The following is an 11,047-nucleotide window of genomic DNA, read 5'->3' as shown; positions in this document are numbered from 1 at the left end:
CTCAGGTTTTCAGCGAGCCTTGAATTTTGACAAACTGTCGAGTAATAGTTCACTTTAGAGTAGTTCCTAACTGTTACAGGTTTAGATTTATTTATTTTATTTATTTATTTACGTTTTTAGCAGAGGCCCGGGAAGAAAAGCTCCACATTGAGTATTACTTACATTATACAGTTAAGAAAAATAACATTTAAAAATTATAAACATTAGTCCAGCTGAGGACATAGTACAAAAATAAAACATAGTTGTAAAACAGCTGTAGAACATAGTAGATGGGTTTTCCACGTTGATTTTTTTTTTGAGGGAGACAACTTTGTGGTCTGACCTCACCAATGAGGATGTCACATGGAGATGGGGGGTGGGGTTGGTGCAACTCTCTCCCATGTTGGTGAGTACTAGGTCCAGCATGTTTGATACTCTGGTTGAATTGCACAATATCTGGTCCAGAGTGTTCTTGTTGATAAAGTTCAGGAAACATTGTGCCTGTCAGTTAGAGACAGTGTACATTTCCCTGCCTATAGAGGAGTGGTTAAAGGCTCTCATGAATAGGATATTTGGTTGGATGTTGAGTCCCTCTAACAGATATCGGTATGAGTTGTGAGCTTCGTTGGTCATACAGGGTGAGCTGTAGCTGGCCAGGAGATGGTAAAGAACCTTGTCTATGGAGACCTGAACATGGATGAACTCCAGGGCATCATCCTGTTTAAGCAATCTGGAGTTGTATTTGTTGCTAATATAGGTCAAAACACCTCTCCTCTTAACCCCTGTTTGTGCTGCTGTTGGTCTAGATGTGTGGAAGGCACTGTAGCCTTCCACTGCTGGAGTAATTTCAGTGGCTTTAAACCAAATCTCTGTAACAGCACAGATATCTACATTCTCCAGAGTGAAGAAAGCTTGTAGGGTGTGGAGTTTTTGTTTAGGTTCCTAGCACTGAGCAGTAACATCTTAAAGTTGCTTTAATTTTTTTTTTTTTACTATGCTAGTAGTTTTGTCATTTTGGCATTGCTTAAAAAGGCTCTAAGGGGCAGATAAAATTTTGTCAAATATCAGAAAGCCTAGAGGAGACAATTTATCAGAAAGCCTAGAGGAGACAATTTCAGACCACCCTTTGGTAAAGCAACTTGGTCTGTTGTCCATGTTCTCCGATGCTGATAGATATTGGATTCCCCTCAAATGACACTGGAAACTAAGCCAATTATTAAATCAGTCATTTTCTGTTCATATTGTGGCATCATCCTAGGTGAAGGTAGAATGCTGCTTAATATAAGTCATGTACTTGCCTGTGACACAGCTTCCCAGAGATCTATAATGTCGCTTTTCATACAATCCATTGAAGTATGTCATTTACACCCACATGCACTAAAAATAGAATCATATTGGTATAACAGCAAGAGCAGAGCTCAGAACAACTGATGGGGGGGGTGAAATGGAACACCTCACAGTGCAGTGACTTAAGTGCATGTGTTATATTGGGAATCCTAGCTCCAGATAGGCAACTAACCACTATCTTGTCCTTGTCCATCGTAGGGAGAGGGGTATCTGTGTGTTGTACAATAGAATCCCCTATAACAAGAGTACTAGGTAAAGTGATTGCTTGCCCTGGGATATTGAGTGCTCAATCTACTAGTTTTTCAGAAGTTTGATTATTTTTACTAATAGACATATTTCTATGCTTCATACATCTGGCAAAGATGTTTTTGAAAACTGTAATTGAAGTACTTAATTGTACTGCTGTATGAAGCATATTCTAAAGTAATGGTAGACACTGCGTAAAGTACCAGTCCAGCTTTTTTGTTATTATTATTTTTATTTTCAGCAGAGTGTTACCTTTCGTCAGGTTAGCCACTCAATCTGTATGCCCTAGTATAGATTTTTGAACAGAATCCATACCCCTCAACCTCTTAGAGCAAGAAATCTGGACAAGGACATAAATGAAAGTGGGACAAAGGCTAAAAAAATAGGGACACTTTTTAAATATTGCTCTTACAAACTTAGAAAGTTGATAGAATAGCAGTTTCTGCATTAGCATACATTTTCTGAAGGGTATGAAGTCTGAAACTTAAATGCCTGTCATTATTTTCTAACTTCAGTCTTTAATGATTTCTCACTAATTTGCCAGAAAACCACAATTTTATGAAAAACGGACAAAACTATAAGGCAAAAATCTGGACATTCTGCAAAAATCTGTATAGTTGAGAGGCATTGTGAAGATATGTGAAGGCTGCCAGCCTAACCAGATAGAATTTTCAATACAATAGAATTCCATCATATGTTAATATTAATATAAGCCACAGGCTTGTTCTATTAAATGGAAGAAAATGGTGTTAAATGTTGAATGTCAAAAATGTAACAACAGTGCACTCTGCTGGAAGAAAGCTGATAAGTCAAGCCTTGTATAAATGTTTGATCTCAAACTCGGAGCCGTGATGTCTAAACCAGCAGATTATTTCTATTGTTTTGAGACCAGAGTTAATTGCTAGATTTTACATATATAATGTCTTTAATTACTGTGGTTTCCTGGCCAGGTGCAAGATCAAAGCAATGTAAATATAGTTTCTGTTATCCTGGGAAAACAGAAAATTAAGAATGATGTAATCTGAAATAAGTCAGTGGTACCGTGTTATCAATTTAAGGACAAAGAAAGAATCAGGGCTTTTTTGCATTTGTCTTCAGAACATCCAACATCACCAACACTGTCTTGCTTTATATGTAAGTTTATTTTAGAACTGTGTTTGGTCTTAGATATAGCTAGGCAATAGGAAGATTAGACTAGTTATTTTCTGTATTGATGTCAGAACTATTCTACTGTATTATTTTAAGCATTTTCCTGTGATCTCTGAACTCTTGACTAGCACTCTGTAGTAAGAAGTATGTATTTATTTATTGACATTTGTTAACCGGGTTAGTCCAATTGGGTTTTTCCCCATTATCAGTGGAGACTCTCGGAGAAAAGCTCCAGAAATACATAAAATCTTCTTCTTTTGGCTTTTTCCCGGTTAGGGGTCGCCACAGCAGATCACCTGTCCACTCATGATTGGCAGTGGAGTTTTATGGTGTCGAGTTGCCAGCCCGGCACCCAACCTTCCACAGGAGGCACACATGCGCATACTCACACCTAGGGCCAATTTAGAGTGTCCAATCCACCTACAGCATGTCTTTAGGATGTGGGAGGAAACCGGAGCACCCAGAGGAAACCCATGCGACCACATGGAGGACATGCAGACTCTGCACAGAAGGAACCCCAGCAGTGAATCGAACTGGAGAACCTCTTGCTGTGAGGTGCCAGAAATACATAAAATCAATTTTGATAAAGAGAATAGTAATAAAACTTAGGTCACATTCATAGAGAATAGTAATAAAACTCAGGTTACATTCATAGAGGTATCAAATACACCTAAGTAGACAATACAAAAAATACAAAAAATATTATTATGCTATACCTTTTTTGTTTTTTTTGATAGAATTGTGAATAAGGTGTGAAGGGGTAAAGTTTGCATTGCTTTAAACGTTGTATTAGTGAGGAGGGGAACTAAGTACACAAGTATTGTCTTGTATTTTTTATTATTTATTATTAAATATTTTTAAACCTTTCAACTGTGGCTGTTTTATGTGGAGATAAATTAAGCTCTAGAGTACATTGCATGTATATAGTGCTACTGTACTAAGCCACTCCAATAAGCCTTGCTGTTCAGTTACACTTACCATTTGGATAATAATATTGCACAGTAATAATTGGACACCCTTTAGTAAGGGCCATTTTAGTAGCTGATAAGTAAGGTTCCTGGTGGTAGCGATTGCTACCTTATAGCCTGGGCAGAAGGGGCACAGCTAGTGAACCTGTGCCAGCCTTCCCCAAGAGTGTCTGTGTGGTTGTATATAAATCATATATCAAAGTGTGTGTGTGTGTGTGTGTGTGTGTGTGTGTGTGTGTGTGTGTGTGTGTGTGTGTGCGTGTGTGTCAGCTACTTGGGCAGGGACACGAAGCACTGGTTGGACAACAGAGAGAGAGTGTTAGGAGGACTTGGCTTTGGACCCTGGCTAAGGACCCCACTCGATAGCTGTGCCAGTAGGGAGTCTTATTGGGGATCTGAAGAGAAAGGTAGAAACAAGCTGCAGACTGACTGTGATCTCTGTGTGTTCTTAAGGGAAATTGTACTTTACTGTGTGTGTGTATTTGTTATCCTTCTCAATGTGGATGCCCTTCACTGGTGTTAGTGGTGAGGATTGAGGCTCCTTGATTGCTGGGTCAGTGCACGAGCATCACATATTAATTGTTTGACAGTGGTGGGTTATCCACACCACATATTAATTGGTTGGCAATTGGCTTGTGGTGGTGTGGATACTGAATTCCTGTAGCTTATGTACAGTGATCACTGAAAGTGCTTTTGTACTCTAAATCAGCCATGCAGTGAATATTCAGAGTTCAAATCACAATTGTTTTATTGCTTTTGTGAGCTTGGTCAGTTAGGGAGAGCAGGCAAGTATGTCAGCAGAGGAGTATGGAAAGCTGACAAGGAGCCAATTTGCTGAGATGTGCCAGTCTAAAGGACTGGTACAGGGAAATCTGGTTAAGGCAGATATGATTGCAGCTTTGGTCATAGCTGCATCAGAAAACAGCAATCAGGAGGATGATCAGATTGGCTGTGGAGATGTACAACGCACAGGGAATGGACAGCTCAACCTTTGTGCAGAGGACTTAAAAATCCATCTGGAACTAAAGAGACTTGAGTTGGGGGCCAGGCATTTGGAAATGGAAGTTGTGGAAAAGGAGCAGCAGAGGCAGCACAAAAAGGAGATGTTGACTCTGCCAGAGTCATGGAGGTAATGGGGAAGGGAATAACTTGACCCCAGAAGCACAAAAGGTCAGTAAATTTCTTCCGCAGTTTATAGAGGGGGATCATTTTGATAGTTTCATTCATATGTTTGAGAGGGTATGTAAACAGTATGATGTTGACCAAAGGCTCTGGGTATGATTCCTGACCCCCTTACTCCATGGCATAGCTGTAACTATTTTGTCCAAAATGTCTGACATTGACTGTTTTAATTATACTGCTGTTTAGAACTGTTTGCTAGAATTTTTTATGCTAACACATGAAACGTAAAGGAAAAAGGTTTTGTGAGCATAGACGCAAGGCAGATGAACGTGTGTGTGAATATGTTGCTGAACTGAGCACTTATTTTCATAGCTGGGTGAGTGGATGTCAGGTTACCACTTTTGAAGGGCTGGCAGACCTTTTGGTGAGGGAACAAGCCCTTAGCACTTTGCCTGAGGACATGAGGATCTGGTTAGCTGATAGACAATGTAATACTTCAGAGGAGTTGGGGAAGAAGGGAGACCTATACCTAGCAAGCAGGGCAGCCCTGCACAGGAAAGCCACCCCCAGCACTGCTCATGGGTCTAAAGAATCCATGGTAGGCAGCCCAGACTGCCCCAACAGAATCTGCCAGTAGCATGGGGAAGCCACTAATCCAGGTACACGTCCAGGACCTAGGGTTAAATGTTTTGAATGCAACCAGTGTGGCATACAAATACAACCATTTGTGGCATACAAATGTCCATGGAGGCAAGGTGGGGAACAAAAGGTGAGAGAGCCAGTAAGTGAGAAAGACAAAATGCCAATAGTAGGTTGTCTTGAGACAACAGGGGTACCAAATTACCATCCTGCAGATGTCCTGATAGGGAAGGATTTTGATGAGGCAGTACTATGTGTTAATGCAGTTACACACAGTCAGGCTTCAAGACAAGCATGTGGGCCTGGTAGCCTGGGGGAGACCTAGACAGACTGCATACTTGCAGCCAGGACTGGTGAGGTGGTTACTTCAGGGAGAAAGCTATGCTGTAGCATTGAGACTGAAGGTGAGCTACAGCTACTTGTTGGTACTGATGTTCCCTTGGGGTAGAGGTGAGTAGTAGTACCCCGGCTGACAGTGAGGCACCTGATCCTGAACCTAATCTATGAATCTATGAACCTATGAATACCTGAAGGAGGGCTAGAAAGTGAGAGGGTACAGCAATGGTAGTGCTTAGAGCCTACTGTCTGGCGCTTCTAGCCATAGCCTATGATATTCACTTTGCAGGTCATATGAGCATAAAAGATACAAAGATATGTATTATGCAGAACTTATACTGGCCTGGAATTTCCAGAGATGTAACAGGGTACTGCAGGACCTGTGAGCAGTGCCAAAAGGGAGGCAAGGCAGGAGACAAGGTGAGAGCTCCTTTGATGCCTTTGCTTGTGATTGAGGAGCCATTTCAGAGGGTAGCTATGGATATTGTGGGGCCTACGAGTACCCCAACTTCACAGGGAAAAAGTATATCCTAGTGGTAGTAGATTATGCTACAAGATATCCTGAGGCAGTGGCTTTGTCCTCCATTGAGGCAGAAAAGGTGTAAAATGCTTTATTACAAATTTTCAGCAGGGTAGGTTTCCCAAAAGAAATACTGACTTGACAGAGGTGCCAATTTCATGTCATACCTGCTGGCTTGTCTGTATAAGTACTGTAGGGTGGAGCACCTGAAGACTGCCCCCTACCATCCCCAGACTAATGGTCTTGTTGAGAGGTTAAACTCTCCAATCAAGTCCATGCTACAGGCATTTGCAGACCAATTTAAGAGGGACTGGGACAAATATTTGCCCCATGTGTTGTTTGCTAACAGAGAGGTGCCCCAGCAATCCACAGATTTTTCACCCTTTGAGTTGTTGTATGGGCATATGGTGAGAGGACCTCTAGATTTAATTTGTGATGAGTGGGAAGGTGAGTGTGAATCTCACAAGGAGCCTGTTGTGGCATATGTCCTAAACCTCAGGACAAGGCTCAGGGAACTCATGGGCTTGGCTCAGGAGAACCTGGCAGAAGCCCAACAACAGAAAAAGGTATGGTATAAAAGGAATACTCGAGCTAGAGAGTATGCTGTAGGGCAGCAGGTAATGGTTTTCATTCCTGTCAGACACAACAAGCTGCAAGCAGCTTGGGAGGGACCCTACAAGGTGGTAAGAAAGGTAAGTGATGTTAACTATATGGTGGAACTGCTAGGCAGGAGGCAGGAGCACAAACTGTACCATGTTAACATGATGAAACCTGGACTGCAGGAGGAGTCTGAGGGAGATCTGGTGACTGATCTCCTCAGTGAGGCTCAGACTGACACCTCAGTGGAAGGGGTAGCCATGTCCCAGCAGCTATCCTCTACCCAGGTTCGAGAAATCCGAGCAGTGTTACAGGAGTTTGGGGACATGTTCACTGGGAAACCAGTGCAGCACCAGGTGGCCCCAAAGGCCTATTAGGCAGGCCCCTTATAAGGTGCCTGAGTGAGTCAAACAGACTCTTAGGGAGGAGATACGGGAGATGTTGGAACTAGGGGGTAATTCAAGAATCCAACAGTCCCTGGGTCTCCCCAGTGGTGCTGGCACCAAAGAATGATGGCAGCACCAAGTTCTGTGTGGACTACAGAAAATTAAATAGTCACACAGAGTCAGATGCTTACCCCATGCCTAAGACAGATGAGGCCCTAGAGCAGCTGGGTGGGGCTAAGTATCTTACAACCATTGATCTTGCCAAGAGTTACTGGCAGGTGCCCTTGACTCCCAGTGCTAGAGAGATGTCAGCCTTTGTGACTCCTTTTGGCTTGTATGATTTCACAAAGATAACCTTTGGAATGAAGAATGCCCCAGCAACTTTCCAGAGGCTGATAGATCATATCCTACCAGGAGCAGAAGGGTTTGCCTTGCTTATCTAGATGATATTGCCATCTACAGCCATTCCTGGCAAGAGCACCTTCAACATGTCAGGGAGGTGCTGGGCAGACTACAGAGGGCAGGGTTGACCATTAAGCCTAGCAAATGTCAGGTGGGTATGGCAAAGGTTTTCTACCTGGGACATAGAGTGGGGAGTGGTAAGATCAGGCCAGAACCTGCTAAAGTGCAAGCCATTCAGGTATGGTCTGTACCTGTTACCAAAAAGCAGGTGAGGCCATTCTTAGGGGCAGCAGGGTACTACAGAAAGCTTGTCCCCAGTTATAGTACCATAGCTGCACCCCTCACAGACCTGACAAGGAAGAAATGGCCAGGTAAGGTAGCGTGGACCGCAGGATGCGAGCAGGCATTCCAGAAGCTTAAAGAAGCTTTGTGAGGACCCCCTGTGTTAGCCAGTCCAGATTACAGTAAAGAATTTGTTGTGCAGGTGGATGCTTCAAACCCTGGGGTGGGGTCTGTACTTAGCCAGATTTCTTCAGAGGGAGAAGAGCACCCAGTGGTTTATCTCAGCCATAGGCTCCAACCCAGGGAAGAATGCTATGCAGCTTTAGAAAAGGAATGGCTAGTCATAGTGTGAGCACTACAGAAACTTCAGCCTTTTCTGTATGGAAGAAAATTCACTGTAGTGACAGATCACAATCCCCTAACATGGTTAAACAGATCCAGTCAGCAAAATGCCAAGTTGTTAACATGGAGCCTAGGGTTGCAAGCATATGATATGTCAGTGCAGCACCACAGTGATAGTAGAAATGCCAGCACAGATGGGCTCTCAAGACAGGGAATGGGGTAAGGTATACTCAGATAGACCTAGCCCTCTCAAGCAATGTTTCTCAAGGGTCACTTGAAAAACTAGCTTGTGTTCTTCGGGGGAAGATATGTGAAGGCTGCCAGCCTAGCCAGATATAATTTTGTAGATAACTCTGTCATTTGTAAATATTAATATAAGCCACAGGCTTGTTCTCTTAAATGGAAAAACTGGTGTTAAATGATGAATGTCAAAAATGTAACAACAGTGCACTCTGCTGGATGAAAGCTGATAAGGCAAGCCTTGTATAAATTTGTTATCTCAAACTTGGAGCTGTGATGTCTAAACCAGGAGATTCTTTCTATTGTTTTGAGACCAGAGTTAATTGCTAGATTTTACATATAAAATGTCTTTAATTACTGTGGTTTCCTGACCAGGTGCAAGATCAAACCAATGTAAATGTAGAGTTTCTGTTAGCCTGGGAAACCAGAAAATTGTTAAGAATGATGTAATCTGAAATAAGGCAGTGGTACTGTGTTATCAATTTAAGGACAGAGAGAGAGAGTATCAGGGCTTTTTTGCATTTGTCTTCAGAACATCTAACATCACCAGCACTGTCTTGTTCTATATGTAAGTTTATTTTAGTACTGTGTTTCCTCTTAGATATAGCTAGGAAACAGGAATATTAGACTAGTTGTTTTCTGTATTGATGTCAGACCTATTCTACTGTATTATTTTAAGCATTTTCCTGTGATCTCTGAACTCTTGACTAGCACTGTGTAGTAAGAAGTACTATCTTGTTTTTTTTATTATTTATTATTAAATATTTTTAAACCTTTCAACTGTGGCTGTTTTATATAGAGATAATTTAAGCTATAGAGTACATTGCATGTATATAGTGCTACTGTACTAAGCCACTCCAATAAGCCTTGCTGTTCAGTAACACTTACCATTTGGATAATAATATTGCACAGTAATAACTGGACACCCTTTAGTAAGGGCCTTTTTAGTAGCTGATAAGTAAAGGTCCTGGTGGCAGTGATTACTACCTTATAGCCTGGACAGAAGAGGCACAGCTAGAGAACCCGTGCCAGCCTTCCCCAGGAGTGTCTGTGTGGTTGTATATAAATTGTATCTCAAAGTGTGTGTGTGTGTGTGTGTGTGTGTGTGTGTGTGTGTGTGTGTGTGTGTGTGTGTGTGTGTGTGTGTGAGCTTCTTGGGCATGGACACGAAACAGTGGTTGGACAGAGAGAGTGCTAGGAGGACTTGGCTTGGGACCGTGGCTAAGGACCCCACTCTATAGCTGCACCAGTGGGGATTCTTATTGGGGATCTGGAGAGAAAGGGAGAAACCAGCCCCAGACTGACTGTGATTTCTTTGTGCTCTTAAGGGAAATTGTACTTTACTGTGTGTGTATTTGTTATTCTTCCCAATGTGGACGCCCCTCACTGGTGTTAGTGGTGAGGATTGAGACTCCTTGATTGGTGGGCCAGTGCACGGGCATCACAGGCATGACAGAATCACATATGAACTTCATTGCAGGCAGAGATCACCTTGAAAAGTCCATATGTGACTGAATACTCCTGTAATCTTTTGGTCTAGGATTTTTCTAGTCATAAATCTCTACCTTTTCTACTTGCACTTTATGGGTGGTGTAAAAACTACAGAATGCAGTGCTGTATTTGATAAATTAACAATTTAATGAAAGTGTCCAGATAAATAGTAACCCAAATATCCTCATAGTGGCTCATTTGGCTGACTTCTTTCTTTACACTATTTACTTGGATAATCTCATGTTTAGAAGTATGTGTTCTGCTGCTACACATGCTGTGATGTCACATTGAATAAATATGAGTGTCGAACACCTTTAGTTGTAAATCCGTTTTTGCTGACCTGTTTGTATCATGATCCTAGCTTTCGTCTATAAATAATCCAGAGTTTGATGGCTAGCTGTAAGGCCAATACCCCGGGGCTAATGAATTACCACCCAGTACTCACCATCTGTTCATCTCACATATCCATGTTGTAGTCCTCCCTTGGCCTTGTGCACAAGACATTTGAGATACTTTGATGACTCCTTAATTTGGACTAAAAGAGGATTTCACCCAGGCAATGTCTGCAGAGTGAGGCATGTGCCTTTGCAATAAGGGAAAAGCTGAGGTTATCATCTCTTAAGCTGGAATGTATGAGCAATATTCTGGATGCTAGTTCAAGAGGAAAGTAGTCTTTGATTAGACTTCTCAAGATCTAGTTAATGACATTTTGAAGACAAGACAGGCCGTTATTATTGTAGAGGACTTTTGTGATCTTTCTGCCTCTCCTTTCTCCTCGTGTTCTTCTAGATCAAGTCAACATCAAAAGAGGAAGAAGCCTTTTTCACCTGAGGAAGGTGTTTAAGCATCAGACAGTCCTGCACGCTTCAGTGTTTGGTAAGTCTCTGAGAAATACAACTGTGTATTTTCTAGAGGAACAGTTCTAACTCCACTCTATGATTGCCTGGGAAGGGCAGTTCTCTGGGTGTTCCTCAGCTTGAAGAATCATCATGCCACACAGT

Source organism: Protopterus annectens, chromosome 15.part0 (assembly GCF_019279795.1).
Source record: "Protopterus annectens isolate FY-2018-M chromosome 15.part0, PAN1.0, whole genome shotgun sequence".
In the NCBI taxonomy this organism is placed as follows: Eukaryota; Metazoa; Chordata; order Ceratodontiformes; family Protopteridae; genus Protopterus; species Protopterus annectens.
This window is presented reverse-complemented; position numbering follows the sequence as displayed.